This window comes from Scomber scombrus, chromosome 18 (assembly GCF_963691925.1).
Source record: "Scomber scombrus chromosome 18, fScoSco1.1, whole genome shotgun sequence".
In the NCBI taxonomy this organism is placed as follows: Eukaryota; Metazoa; Chordata; class Actinopteri; order Scombriformes; family Scombridae; genus Scomber; species Scomber scombrus.
Window position 1 is genome coordinate 5177096 of NC_084987.1, and position 15729 is coordinate 5192824.

The 15729-nt window shown below is 38.5% G+C and overlaps 1 pseudogene; it reads right to left on the reverse strand.

Moving 5' to 3' along the window:
• Positions 1–4996: 4996 nt before the first annotated feature.
• LOC133999283 (alpha-2,8-sialyltransferase 8F-like) lies at positions 4997–15160 on the reverse strand (annotated as a pseudogene).
• Between the last annotated feature and the right edge of the window lie 569 nt (positions 15161–15729).

Consider the following 15729-nt stretch of genomic DNA (forward strand, 5'->3'; position numbering starts at 1 on the left):
AAGCAGCGTTTAAAATAGGACATTAGACACATGTACTGGATACATACATACCATCTTATATTTCCAGATGTAAATTGTCGTGGTGTCTCTTCTGCCACTTGACATTAGGGTTTGAATCTTTGGTTGAATGTTCCCTTCAAAGGCTGAATGACCAAAAGCTGTTGGAGGAGTTGACGACCATAAGGTCGAAGGAACTGCCTACAGAGCTCAGAAACACAGATCTGGGGAAGGCTTGACTGTCCTGCCAAGTCCAGCTCCAACCACATTGTCAAATTCTCTGATGACATGATAGTGGCAGGTCTTGTTACAAACAACTATGAAACACACTACAGAGAGGAGGTGAAGCACATAAACAACAACCTCTCCCCAAACATGGAAAAGACTAAGGAAATTGTTGATTTCAGAAATTGCCCTGCATGCCCTGCTGACCATCAATCGTAAGAGTCAGCAGCACCAAATTCCTGGGAGTGCACATGGCTGATAATCTTAACTGCACCACAGCCTTCACCAAAAGAGCCCAGCAGTAGTAAATGGTAAATGGACTGTAGGGGAGAACGGGGTTGGTTGTCACACGGGTTGGTTGTCACATTCATCAGATCTGGGGCCCTAGAGGGCGCTGTTAAAAAGAGTTGGTACTGAACGTTTTAGAATTTAGGTGAGATGTTACTTTAGAGGTCATTTTTGGAGTAAACTGCTTGACATTGAGGTGAGAGGACGTTTAGTGTTTTTCATGTGAAAATGTAAATATCCAACTCTTCAGGGTTTCTATTCTAGGCTTTTACACAATGAGTTTATAATAAAACAATTATTACCATTAAAAAGTATGAAGAGAGAGCGATAGTTAGGTACATTTTTTTCTTAGCTACGCAACATGTAGTTGGTAGCTTTGCTGGTAGCAAAAAATCCCAGTTGGGGAAGCTTGTCACATTCTCTTCGGGGTTGGTTGTCACATGTTGGTATATACATATATGGTTTCATACATCTAGTTCTTTCTTTCTTTTAAGATAGCAAAATGACCAGGAACTTTGTCAGGAAGACAAACAAGGGTTAGACTCCTCCAGATGTGATGCTCAGAGCAGTCAGAGAGGTGAAAATTAACAATATTGTCATATAAGGACAAAAAAGGCACTTAGCGGAATGATTTTCCTGTTTATGTTCTCATGGTGCAGGGGATGTATTAGGTTGTTGTATTTCAATTAAACTAAACATTTTAAATATATTTTTAAGACTGTTTACATTTTTTAATTTTCCCTATTAAAATAACACAGGGGCAACCAACCCCATAGTGTGTGACAACCATCCCCATCGTGGGGTTGGTTGTCCCTGTGTTATCTCCCTGTTATCTCCCCTACTTATATAGCACCGTTCTAGTCTTTATAACCACTCAAAGTGCTTTACATTACAACTCACCTCTTTGCACCATCTGGAACGAGGTTACAAAGCATCTGTGTCATCATCAAGCGGAAACAGCAGCTGAGTTTATTTAGAGGGCTGAAACTGTGTGCGGTAGTGATGTCTTCATCCAGGTTTGACGTATCTATTTGTGGTCCAGGGGAGGATGTAGGAGTTGTCTAGATCCGGGATTCACGTGAGCAGAATTTAATTTTACTGCATTTTATGACTACTGCAAACATTAATATATTGTAGTGTAAAATTTTGATGATAATAACTAACAATGAACAATGTTGTATCTACTAAAAGGGTACTTGATTGTTGACTATTATTTGCTGAAGATGTTCAAATTTGAAGGCATTATGTTAAACAAAGAAGTGTATGTGATTGCAGTATGCAGTAATAAGAGTAATTGGGTAATATTGAACTCAAAGAAATCTGTGATAAACATTGCCCACACAGCTAATACCAGCTGTGGAGATTAGGGGGCAGCACCTAGTAAATGGAAAAGTACAGAACTGGAGGCCGAGAATGATGTAATCCGAAATCTCCTATAGCGAAACACCTGCTAGCATAGAAACGGGAGGAAGAGCCATAAAAGGTGTTTTAGGGCGTCTTTAGGATAGGCGCCAAGAACGTGAGTTCAAGTTGAGGTGAAAGAGGGTGCGAAGAACGTGAATATGTTGGGGGCAGAAAGAAGCGGATTGGTTGAAACTCACTCCACCGAGGGAGGGGGTCGAAACTTTTCTGCAAGGGTCAGCAATATAGACAGTATAAAAAAGACCCCAAGTTTTAGCTCTTTGTGTCATTTATACATAGATCCTGTCTGTGTATTTTGGCTCCGGGTTTTGCTGTCGACAATAAAACTCTAACTGCATTCAGCTGGACGACTCCTGGTGATTTTTTGATTTAGTCTTTTTTGGAACTTCAGACATTCTCCGAACAACGAAGTACTTAAAGTGATTTAGAGACGAAATAATAATAAATAAGACTCATCAATATAATATGTCAGTGTTGTGTTTACAGCCTATATGTGCTGTCCCTAAGTGGCCAAATATCAGTTTTTGCAAGTTTATCACCTGACAGACCAGCTGACTGCACAAAACATTGTGGCCATCCTGTCCTAAATCTCCTTTACAAGTAAAATTTAGGTGACTTTTGGATGTATTAGCAACAAGATTGGCCAATAAAGACGTATAATAATGTATATTAAACTGGAGGTATTTAAAACAGCAGTACATATTTGTCATGTTAGATCAAACAGGTCTCAGGTCTGAACACGCCCCAGATCTCTTTTAAAGCCTTGTGTACATCTCAAGTTGACTGTATCCAGGCGAAACGCTGCTCTTTACATGGCTCAGATGACATCAACACAATGCCGTCAAGCAAGTCGCCCCCTATAGTGTTTACGTCTGAGCAATATGCAATGATAAATGCTGGTATACTGCTGCACTCCACACACATGTTTTTTGCTGCAAATACAAGCAGTGATGACAGTTTTCTTTCAGCAGATGTTAATTTAGCTCAGTGGAGCTTTGACACCTGTCGTGAATATAGTTACACAATCACTACCCAGGGTGAATAAAGTGACATCAGGCTCACGTCTCTGTTCCTTTTTAGTTTTCTTTATTAACAAATCAAATACACTGTCTGAACACAGCGGGAGAATTTAAACGTTCAAATTAAGCTGCTAAAAAGGTCCTTTCCAATCATGCAGCTCTTCTCATCTCAAATCTCAATGTAATCTCAATGTCTGTGTCGTCTGAACAGTTACTTTATACCCCCATGTAAATTCACGTCATCTAATGTTACACAACACACGAACATCGTCGTATGACCGTTCCATGTTTATAAACACAGAACCCTTACAAGGTTCCGTTTATATCTCAAGGATCCCACTGCCTATAGGTTTACCTTAAAAGGCGCGTTACTGCTTCTTTTAGCTCAGGGGACTGGAACGTACATTTATGGCTCACACCGTCCTACAGACTCACAAAGAAGCCTGCAGATTAAGAAATAAGAAATAATATACTACACACCACTTCAATGTGCTGCATATATTTCTGACAAAATACGGAAAAAACCCAGAGATTTTCACAGACCCGCTAACTGAACGCAACATTTTAACCATCCTGTCCTAAATCTTCTTTGAAAGCATAATGTAGGTGACACGATTCATTTGCACTGCATGTTCTTTCAATCATCATTTAAAGCAAATCATTAATTTCTGCTGCACTCTTATATTTTATGCTCCATTTTAGTCTAGCTTTCTGTTTTCTTTCTATTTTTCTGTACTTTGTTTTCTTTTTATTATAATTAGGTTTTCTGGTTTTAATTGCATGTTTCCAATTTTTACTGCTTAATATTTATTTTTTATGTAAAGCACATTGAGTTGCCCCTGTGTATAAAGCACGCTATATAAATAAAGCTGCCTTGACTTGGCTAGGTGGCTTTTGGATTTTTTGGCAACAAGATTGGCTGCTAAAAACACATAAAACATGCCTGTTGTAGACACTGATAAGCTGGCAGGTGTCAAAATCTTACACTAACACAAAAATCTACTTCAACCCAACAAGTATATTGAACTCCCCCTCCATCTTGTTAGACAAATGACAAACAGATAACTTCTCTAATAAATATTGATTTATTTAAACCCTGTGTCATTCATAAAAATGCCCAAATAAATAAATAAAAACACAATTAAAAAGTCACATTATATCAAAATTAACTCACCAGGAGTCCTAAAGTTTGATCTCTTGTATACATATAAATCTGTATGGAAAGAAAAAAAACACTGCAAGACTTTAAAAGTATGAGAGTGAAAGGTTATATTCCCAGTTGTGTAAGACCTCCCAAAGCCTGCATGAAACCTTTGTGAGACGAGACCTCCTGAATGTGTTTACTGATAATATTATGTCTGTTTCTGTCTGTAGCCCAGTTCCAGTTGAAGGTGTTGCCATTATCTTTACCTTGTGCTGTATCTACCTGCGTCAGTGACATGCTGAGGAGAAACTGTCTTTATCTCCCAGCATGACTGCATTTAAAAAACTGTGTAATTAAAACATTGACTAGTGGTTAAATATGTGATGTGCAATTAAACAAAAATGTAACAAAAAAATTTAAAAAAAATAAAATATTCTTGACATTCAATGTGCTGGTGCCTTCATAAGATGTTGAAGTGTTTCATCCAGACAATCTTCATGTAAAGGAGGCATCTGAAGTCTTTATATAAGTTTATCTTCAGTTTATCTAAAAATGTTTGTCTAAAACTTCCCATGGTCAATCGAATTTCTGTCATTAGTCAATTTTTTTAACATTGGCTTATAGGCTTCACAAAGGATTCCCAGTTAAATCAAAATAACTCCCTCCAGACACCAGCTGGAACTTTTGCAGTAATAAATACAGTTGTAGATACAATATAGGACTGTGTCTTATCATTGGTGTGTTTTGATTTCTGTACAAATGTCTTGGTTGCTGATAGGCCAGCTTAGCATTAACTGTAAGTTCAAACATCCTCCATGCTTGGGTGAAAGACTTCATGAGTGACTGGCTTCATCCAGAGGCACCGTGCCTCTGAACTTTCATGGGTCCCCAAGTCTGGGAACTACTTTTCACATGGTCAGCAATTTCCCAGATGAAGCTTGAGCACACCTTCACTGTGCAGCTGCAACAAGATGTTAAACTCAGCAGGCATGGCGTGGACTGGCGTAGCCTTCTTGTCATCATAGTAGTGATTAGACAGGGGATAATAATCATATGGGTGATTACCAAAGGGCCAGAACCCATACAGTTCCACATTGTCACAGATTTCCAGTGCTATGCTAGTCATGATAAAGCCAGTGCTGAGACGTCCTGGTTTCAGGCCCTCGTTTCTCCAGAAGACGGAAAGATTCCGAAGGTACCCAGGGTGGAAGAAGACGGGTTGAGCAGGGCTATCAGAGTCCTCAATTGTGTAGGCGGCCCGCAGGGACACAGCAGTATTGAAGCTATAGGAAAAGGCAGGAAGGAGAAGCAAAGCGTTTCCGTAGGTTTGTAGACTCTCTACAAATGGACGGCGACGATTCGTTAGAGACCCATACCTGGGGAAAAAACCAACAGATGTGAAATAACAAGAGATGAGGAATATTACTAGGAGACAGTCAAATGAGACTCATCCTTTTGCTCACTTCTTTAGGAGAATGCTTGGGTTTGCTGTCACAAGATCAGTCTTGATGCCCACGTGATCCTCATAGCCATCTTTCAAAGGTGGTAGATTGCATCTGAAAAAAACAACAAAGAATATACAGATACGTTTGTATGGAATTTCAGCAGAGATGAGCATAATTTTGTTGATTAATCAGCATTTCAATTGACTACACTGGACACCTGTCGCACCTCATAACAAACTGAGCTGAATCGATGCTCTTTCCACACCTGCTGTCAGTCAAGATACCGCCGTTCCCAACAAGAGCACATCTGTCCAATCGTTTAGTCTTGAAAGGATGCTCCTGGATTCAACAATGAATTACTATTACAGTCATTAAACACTGAAGACAAAAGACATCTTGAGGAAGGGACAACTATACACTTATTTTATTAAGGTTTATTCATAAAAGTTTCAGGAGCAGGACAACACCACAACTGTTTCACCTAACCCTCTCCTCTACTGCTCTTGTATCCTTCATAGGATCCTGTGGGAGCCAGCTGAACCTGCACACCTGTGTTTCTGTGTACATTGCATGTAATCCACACACAGAGACAATGTCGTAAGTAAATAATTTCATAGTTGGACGCATAAGTTAATGTTAAAAAATATTCTTTACATGAAAAAGCATTTGATGTGTTTGCATTGCAAAACATTTCATTTATATCTATTTACATTGAGGAAAAGCACATGTTGCAGATTAAAATGCTGATAGTTGCCCCATTCAAAAGTGGGACGTGTTTTCCAAAATATTTTATAACATAACATATAACGTTTTATAACAAATTCCTAAAATGCAAAGAACATGCAAAGATAAATGTGTTTTATACAAAACAGAGTTGTGGAATTAATAAACATTTAAATTGATTGCTTGTCATTCACATACTGCCTATTGCTATAAATACACTACTTTTGCTCTCAGTATGTTAAATATTAATTATTAAACCAAAATGTCTTTAGTAGTTGGGGTAAACAAAAATAACTGTCTATTTCAGTTTACCTCCAGCATCTTACCAAATATGAAACATGCTGTGTTGTGTTTAAAATGCCAACATGAGAGTGGACACATGATGAGCAGTGAAACAATCACTGTAGAACAACTTTTGAGGAACAAGCAAGACACAGAGCAAGCAGCTGGTGATGTAGTTATATCCATGAATGATGAGCAGCATACCTTTGCAAAGATGTTGAAAAGCTCCCGGGTAACCTTAAGCTTCTTCCACCCAGTAGCGTCGTACACAAGCTCTGATCCAATCGGAGTGTTTGCCTGGGTGACGATGGCCATGTCGGAGCCATTGCACTGACCTCTGAGCCGAGACCTGGGGAAACACAAGGACTTTGTTAAATAGTCCTTCAATACAGTCCGGGTCAGTTTCGTTTTCATTTTTGAAGAGAAAGCTTCATAATTAGCTAAATAAGAAGTATGTGAAATGGCAGTTACTTAATTCTTTGAGGTTATGAATTTCAAAATGTGCACATTTTTACTTCCATAAAATACGTAACTGAGCAAAAGCAGTCTCAGTTCAGACTGTCTGTAACCATAAATCACATGGCCAATCGAATGGTTACTTCGATGACATCTGCCAGTCAGGTTCCTCTATTTTAACGAAAATTTTTATTTTTTACTTTACATGTCACACGCCTTACATCTTGTTATTGTTCTTTCTTTTACCTAAATTTTAAGGAATTTTCCTCTTGCTTCTTCCAGGTTTGAGAGTAACGCTCTTTTACCTTGTCGATGACCTTCCTGTGACACACACACAAACACACACACACACACACACACATAATACACACAGTCAGATGTATGTTGCCTGGTGGGGACATGATTTAAATTTATGAAGGCATAAACAAAAACGTTACGAAAAGATCCCGTCCAGACATATATTTCTTGGAACAATAATGTGGGTCTGATATGGTTTTTCTAAAAACTCTTTAAAATCCTTAAAATTGCATCTACTTCTTTTCTTTTATCAAAAGTTCCTTCCAAAAGTACTTCACTGTTAAGACCATGATCAGTGTATGTGCAGTGGAAGCGTCAAGTTTCCACATCACACTTGTGTGAGGTGCATACTGGACAAGGATTGGTTTATAAACCAGTTGTCATGTCACAAATTTAGCTCGTAGGCCTAAAATCAGATTTTCTATGAGCACAGAGAAACTTTCCACTTTTAGCATTTGAATGTGAAAACAGCCTTCTATTGTCAAACTGCACATGCTTTCTGCACAGTGAAGCTCAAACATCCAACTGAAGGAACTGTGTGTTTGCTCTCACCTGCAGCCTTTACAAACATCACTCAGCTTGCCGAGACCTTTCTTGGGATGAGGCGGTTTATAAAATACCACATCACTGTGAAAACACAAATGATGAATTACATGCAGGAACAAAACAGGTATGGGCTCATATTTCCTTGGCGCCATGACTGTCAGTTTCAACAAAGAAGACACTCCTGTTCTGAAAGTGGAACAAAGTGTGATGTCATGTGGGTATTTCATTATTTTCATCTTGTTGTTTCTGACAACAAGAGCTAAGATAACATGCATGACAAATCTGCCTTCCCTTTAGCAGCAGGTCTGTATGTAAAACCCACTTTGTAGGACAATAGGTCTAAAATGTGGTTGTTCCTGTTCCAGCCTGTCCAATTTCATGTTCAGTGACTTTGCAAATTGTATTGCACGAATATTGCATACTCGTACAATAAAATGTAAGGTAAACTTTCAACTTTAATGTTCTTTTAATGTAAGTATTAGAACCTTATGTAGAAACTTGTATTAACACTTTGTAATCAGGGCACAAATGCCACCAAAGTAATGAATGACTCACTTTACTTCATGTGATCAGTTAACACTTACTTTATAAGAAATAAATTAATGTTAATTGACAGGTACATCATAAATTAATATAATATTTATAATTTTTTGTGCATCTAAACATTCCTTAATTACATGCTTTTTGGGGCATCCATGTAGCCAATTGTAATAGCGCATGCCTTATACCCACAACACCCTTGGTTTGAGTCTATCAAGGGACATTATTATAATCATTCCACCAAAAAGAAACAAATTACCTTGTCAGTTATTCAGTCTTTAATGATATTTTCCACATTTCTCTGCTAGAAACTTTACTTTTAAGAGTGAGTAGTATTGTGAAATAAATCATGACATTAAAGCACATTTACAGCAAAGCAACCCACTCTGGGACAATAGGTCTAGAATGTGGTTGTTCCTGTTCCAGCGTGTCCAATTTCATGTTCAGTGAATTTTATTGTACAAATATTGCATACTCGTACAATAAAGTAAAAGTAAAACTTTCAATTTAACATACTTTAACATACTTTTAATGTACGCATTAAAAACTTATGTAGAAACTTATATTAACACTTTGTAATGAGGGCACAAATGCCACCTAAGTAATGCATGCAATGCATACTTCACGTGATTAGTTAACACTAATGTATGTTAATTGACAAGTACATCATACATTAATATAATAATAATTGATCATTTTTTTGTGCATTACTTAAACATTACTTAAATAAATGCTTTGTGGAGCATCCTCTTGGCTAAGTGGTTACAGCATGGGCCATATACCCACAACGTCTTTGGTCAGTTATTCAGTCTTTAATGACATTTTCCACATTTCTCTGCTAGAAACTTTACTTTTAAGAGTGTGTAGTATTGTGAAATAAATCATGACATTAAAGCACAGTTACAGCAAAGGTGGTTAGGAAGGCAACACTTACTTGTCGAGCCAGTACCAGGTGACAGTGGTCAGCAGGCTCCCCAAACAGAGGAGGATGACAATCCAAGAGACATCTGAATTCTGCGCCCCCATTCCTCTCCTTTCCTCTTAACTTCACCCACTCACCCCCCTACCTGCCTTACTTCACCTTGCTAAACACCCACCTGTTATCTACTGTCTAGCACTTGTTCTCCCCTGGCTGTGACTCACACACATCTAACACACACACACATACACACACTCTACCTCTGAAGGGTGGTAATCCTATGCCTCTGTGCTTCCTTCTGTTTGATTTTACTGTTTCTCTTCCTCCTTGAGTGTGTAAACACCTCTGCTCTCTGGAAAATCCTCTATTTTCTATACCTTGTCTTTCCTCTCTTTCCGTTTGTGTTCTTTTGCTCCACATCAGGGGCGTAGCTAGGGGGCTGTTTCTGGGGCTGCAGCCCTGAATGTTTTCTCAAAAGCCCTGAATATAATTTAAATTAAAAAAAAAAAAATCAGAATCTGAGTGAGTTTATAACAATTGTGATTAATAATGAAGGCGGTGTTACTGAGTGAAATGTAATTTAAAATGAATTTCATGCAAAAGTTATCAGCTATCTTGTAGTCAGTGATTGTAAACATGTTTTGATTTAATGACTAAATAATTATCTTTGAGAGACAAACGTGAAGTATACTATGAACTTTCTATGCCGTCGCGAAACGTTTGCGGACCAGCAAACTCCAGCAGTAACAAACTAGACTAGCTGACCAACACACACTTCAGTAATAAACAACTTAAATCAGCTCTGAGGTGAAGAATTTGAACTCAGTGTTCAGTCTGTCTCACCTCAACAACCCTGCACCCGCTCAGTGTGTTGGACAGCGATGTCTTTATTAATTTATTAATGAATTGATGCAGGTAACTTTTGGCTGCGGACAATTTACTTATCAAAGATTCACTAATTTGAAATCCCTCTAAGAATTATGTTTTTAATTACATTCCCCCTTTAAAAAAAAAAAAAACTCAAATCACACCATAATGAAATGTAAATAGGACACACACACACAATACTTTAAATGCAAACAATGAATTTAGTTGACTTACTTATTATTTATTGACTCTTTATGCCTATTGTGTAGATGTTTTATTAAATTGAATATATATTTATATACAACATCCTGTAATGATTTGGTTTCCTGTAAATGACAGTTTCCTGACAAAAAATAACAAACAATGAAACTTAACTGATACTCCTTATCATTGTTAACTCTGACGGGAACTTGACACTGACAAAGCTGGATGAACATTTCCTTGTTGTCCCCGCTGACCTTGAGCTATTACCTGTATGTAAATATATTCACAGAAATTTCAGTGACCGTGTTTTAGTGTTTTATAGGTAGAGCGTGTTGATCTTGATGCTGATCAATGTGTGACAGTCTGTACAAGAGTAGTGAGATTGCAGATAAGAGGAAGTCATTTGTTTAAGTCAGGTGTATACTCGGTGATAAACCTGTTCAGTAATAACCTGATGAACAATTCATCAGTTAATTCCATCTGCTCTTATGGTGCAATCCTTGATGGTATGTTACACAACACAAGGTGGCATCTTTTTGAGTTGTGTTTCTTCCAGTTAAAGATCACCCCTAAATTATTTTTTTTGTCTGTGCTGATCTTAAAAAAAGTATACATGCTTTTATCTACTCTTGGCTTGACAACAGTGGCGCACCTAATTCAGGAATCAGCCAGGCCTCCCTCCATTGTCCAAAAAGGTGTTGCTCATCTAATTGCAGGGACCGTATGTGTAGGGCAGGCGAGTAATAACGGGTATGAGCACACTGCACCTGTGTTTGCCTCCCTACACTGGCGCCAAGTCAGCTTTCGTGTTGATTTTAAGATTTTATTACCCCCCTTTAAGGCACCTTTAAGGCAGCCTTGCCCCTAGTTACATATCTGATTTATTGACATGTGCCCCCTTGACTCTTAAGATCCCTGACTCCCAGGTCATAGTTTGTGACATAAGGTGATCAGGCCTTTCCTGTTAGAGCCCCCACACTCACTGCCTACTGAACTCAGACACACTAAGGACCTGATTTACTAATTTACTGGTTTGCGTATTTAAAAATGTGTGCAAACTCGATATCGCCTGCTAAAAATGTGCAAGCTGATCAACTAAAAGGGTGCACTGAGGATAATGTCTTTCAAATGTGCAAGATAATCTATCTAGTACGTTTGCCATAATGAATATGCAATATGGGCCATTTTATACACTAGTGTGCAAAATGCAGGGAGGAGAAAATGCAAATATGTTACTTTAGCACACGCTTTGCGATTTACCAAACCTGAAGGTAATTTCGGTGATGGTGACTTTGTCTATAATACGTTTGAAGGGAAGGTGTTAATTGGCTACACACTGCGGACAGATGGTTGCTGTTAATGTGGCAGTTAATAATGACAGAATAAGCAGAGAACGTTTTTTTCCCACTCGTGTTAATATTTTTGGTTTTACAAACAGCATTGACTTTGTCACAAACACTCCTCCATATAGCGTTTTTGCTGTAACTCAATATGTTTGCTAAATTCTTCCACTAGAACCTCTAATTCCATGGGATCAAATTCCATTTTGCGCTTGCGGGCTTTGTGCTTATCCAAAGACTCCATTAAGACACACAAAACCCTCATTTAAGTACTGCTCCAACCTGCTACACCTGTTGTCATTTATGCAGCTATTCTTAGTTAATAACCCACAAATTGCACACTAACCAAACATGCAATCTGTTGGACTATAGACGCAATTGAGTATTCTTTATTCTTTAGAAAGTCAGTCTGTGTTTTACATTTACATACATTTATTTAGTAAAAATCTTTTCTCAAATCAGATTAATAAGACAATAAAAAATAGTCCAAGCATAACAAAAATAAGATATTACAAAGACCTCCATGGATAAAGATCTTTGGAAAACTGCTTCCACTTCATGAAACAATACATTAGATTCAACTTTGTCATTGTGCAGTATGTATACAAAGCCAATAAAATGCAGTTAGTATGCAAAAAGAAGTGTAAAAATATAGTATTATTTAGTAATTATTCACAGATGAGTAAAGGAAGTGCTACAGCATGTGATTCTATATAGTTCAATAAATAATCTCATAAACTGATGAGCTGCTCATGCACGTGATGTTAACACACCACAATATCCCATACTGTATGACGACACAACTAAAAAAACATTTATTGTAGCTTCTTGGTGTCTAATGAATGAAGCAAGTAAGGCACTTAGCATTATTCTAATACAATCTCATGTAATCATTAAGCTCTGACTGTTTATTTGGTAAAACATACACTGGAGTACTGGCAACTCTTGTGTTAAAAGAAGTACTCTTATTTTCCACATACCGTTATTCTTGATCACTATAATAAATACAGGCATAATGTATTATGTATTTAAACAAGCTTCAAAGTTGTCAAATGTTATATAAATCCAGTCATCCGCTTAAATTATGTTCAATACTGATCAATTTTTTTAGCTATTAGCTACATTTTCAGAGTTGGTTAAAACAAAACACACACACACACACACACACACACACACACACACACACACACACACACACAGTGGAAACTATGCTGGTTCTACTGTTTACACAACACCATTTTTCTTTCACTTTTTCATGTACTTTATCGGATGGAAACTCCATTTCTGTTTCTTTTTCTTTCTTGATCTCCATCTTTTGCTCAGATGGCTTCTCCAGGGTAACTCCTTTTTTCTTTGATGTCAGCAGACCCTGACACAGCGAATCGTGGATCTTCTGCCATGAGTTCATCTCTGAGCTCCAAAGTGCAGCTCTGGCTCTGATGAACTTTGAGACTACAGTCTCACTGCCTTTGGCCAGACTGATGCTGTCTTTACAAATGAAAATGATGTCCATGCCAAGGAAAAGCGCGATGAGACCAGCTCTGGCTGACTTGGTGAGAACTTTGACTCCTGCCTGACCAATTTCTGGGATATCTGACACCAACTTGGGCACATCACGCAACAATATACCTTCCTGGGCCAAAACCTTCCCAGTACCTGCAACCAGCTCTTCACTTTTAAACATGTTAGTAGCAGAGGCAGCCCTGTCAGGTGACTTAATATCTTTTCCAGTATCTTGAACATTAGAAAGTACCTTGCCCACTCCCTCACCCATATCTATCATACTTTCTTCTATGTTGGTGACAATTCGACTGGACGCTTCATCCAGACAGTCCACTCCACAGTGGTGACAGCACTGTTGACTCCACTGGTAATTCCCAGCCCCACCCCAGTCACGGTCAGAATGACAGACATTCCAGCTGTTAAAGCTGTTAACTTAATGCCAAACCAATGATGGATAGAATACTTCCAACCGCCCCCATGTAGCTTCCCGCCACACCGGAGATCTTTGCCCCCATATTCATCCTGTTTAGCTGAACAGCGCTCTCCTCCAGGTCGTTTAGAAACTGCAGCATTCTGGGCTGTCGTTCATCAAACTCACTGATGAAGTGACGACATGATTCCTCCTCGATCAAAACACCATCCGAAAGTGCTGGTCCATCCTGACAAAGAGAAAGAAAAAAATAAGAAAATAAATGAAGAAAAAAAGAGGAGACATTGTTGAGTACAACCTGATATTGAAATACACAGAATGAAAACCAGTTGGGATTTGTTGAGTTTTCCATATATACACTCACTGGCCACTTTAGGTACACCTCTTCAACTGCTCATTTATGCAAATGTCTAATCAGCCAATCACATTGCAGCGGCCTGATGCATTTAGGCGTGTATACATGGTCAAGATGACCTGATGAATTTCAAACTGAGCATCAGAATGGGGAAGAAAGGTGATTTCAGTGAATTTGAACATGGCATGGTTGTTGGCACCAGGTGGGCCGGTCAGAGTATTTACAGCAATACAAAAAGTCAAGTTCACCAATGCATGACTTATATTACTGAATGGTTAAACCATTGCTGTCTACATCTAAATGTGTCAAAAACCAATAGCATGTATTTTACTAAGAGCCACACATACTTGTACATGGACCAAGGCTAGAAATGGTCAAATATGCAAACATATGCTTCATCTACAAAATAATTCATGTTCTGGCTCTTCCTCCACTCAGTATCTTTGTTCGGCAATGAGTAAATTCAAATCAGATCACTAGAGGGGTCACACGAGGAAACTGCATTATCTCATTGCGAAAATCTGCCGTTAGTCAATCTGCCCTCTTAATAAAAGCATCACATGAAAGGAATGCTGTACCAGAGTCAATAAAGAATATGACTCATAAGTCTTCAAATGTCAGCACTAATCTGGATGAACCCATGCATTATGAAAACACACGCATGCTTTACTTTACTGGTTATGTTATATTTACCCAGCCTCTCCTGTGCACCCCCGTGAATGTTTTTGTTTACCCTTAACTTAGCTTTGTGCTGAATGAATTCAGCCTGTCACACACTTAGAGATGTATAAACTACAGGTGTTAACATCATTGTGTACTGTGAGGTGTATATAAACCGGCTCCACCTAGCATACAGTGCACATTCTGTCCGAAGCCTTCTGTGTTGCTGATAGATGCGACCACCTAGGTCAATAAACCATAAAGACAGGTATCTTGTTTTTACTTCATTTGTTTTACTGATAATTCCACCACAACCCATCACCTGACAAACCTGTTGCTCGTATTTGTTAAGCGATTGTTCCTGCTAGTTTGTCTTTGTGTATGCTGTTGAACACTGTCCTTGACAAATAAACTCATAAAATAAAATAAATAAAAAAGGTGTGGGGGATCTTTTTTTGGCACACTTTGTACCAATCGTTTGAGCAACACCAATCCCATTGTGACCACAGTTTACTCATTTATCCCGCCGGCAAATCCAGTAAGATAAAACGCCATGTCACAAAGCTCAAATCATCCCAAACTGGTTTCTTGAACATGACAGTGAGTTCACTGTACTCGAATGGCCTCTGCAGTCACCAGATCTCAATCCAATAGAACACCTTTGGGATGTGTTCAAACGAGAGTTTCACATCATGGATGTATAGCTGACAAATCTGGTTGGACCAAATTCTCTGCCACCTATGCCACAAAGAATTAAGGCAGCAGGATGTATAAAGTAGCCGGTGAGTGTATTTAACATACACTATAAGAGGCTAAAGCAACAATAAATCACCTCAGCACAAAATAGCTACAAGTCATAAAATCTGTGGAGAACTAACCCAGAATCTGGGCTTAATGAACTGGCTAACTTGGAATCCCTTTTTTTTTCTCTTCCTGTCACATTTCCACCACAACCAAAACTGTCTCCATAAACATACATGTCGGATATACTTGACATCATTTAGTTACTAATCATTAGGGTTGGTGTGTCAGTCCCTGGCTCCTTCTTTCGTGTGTTCAAGTGTCCT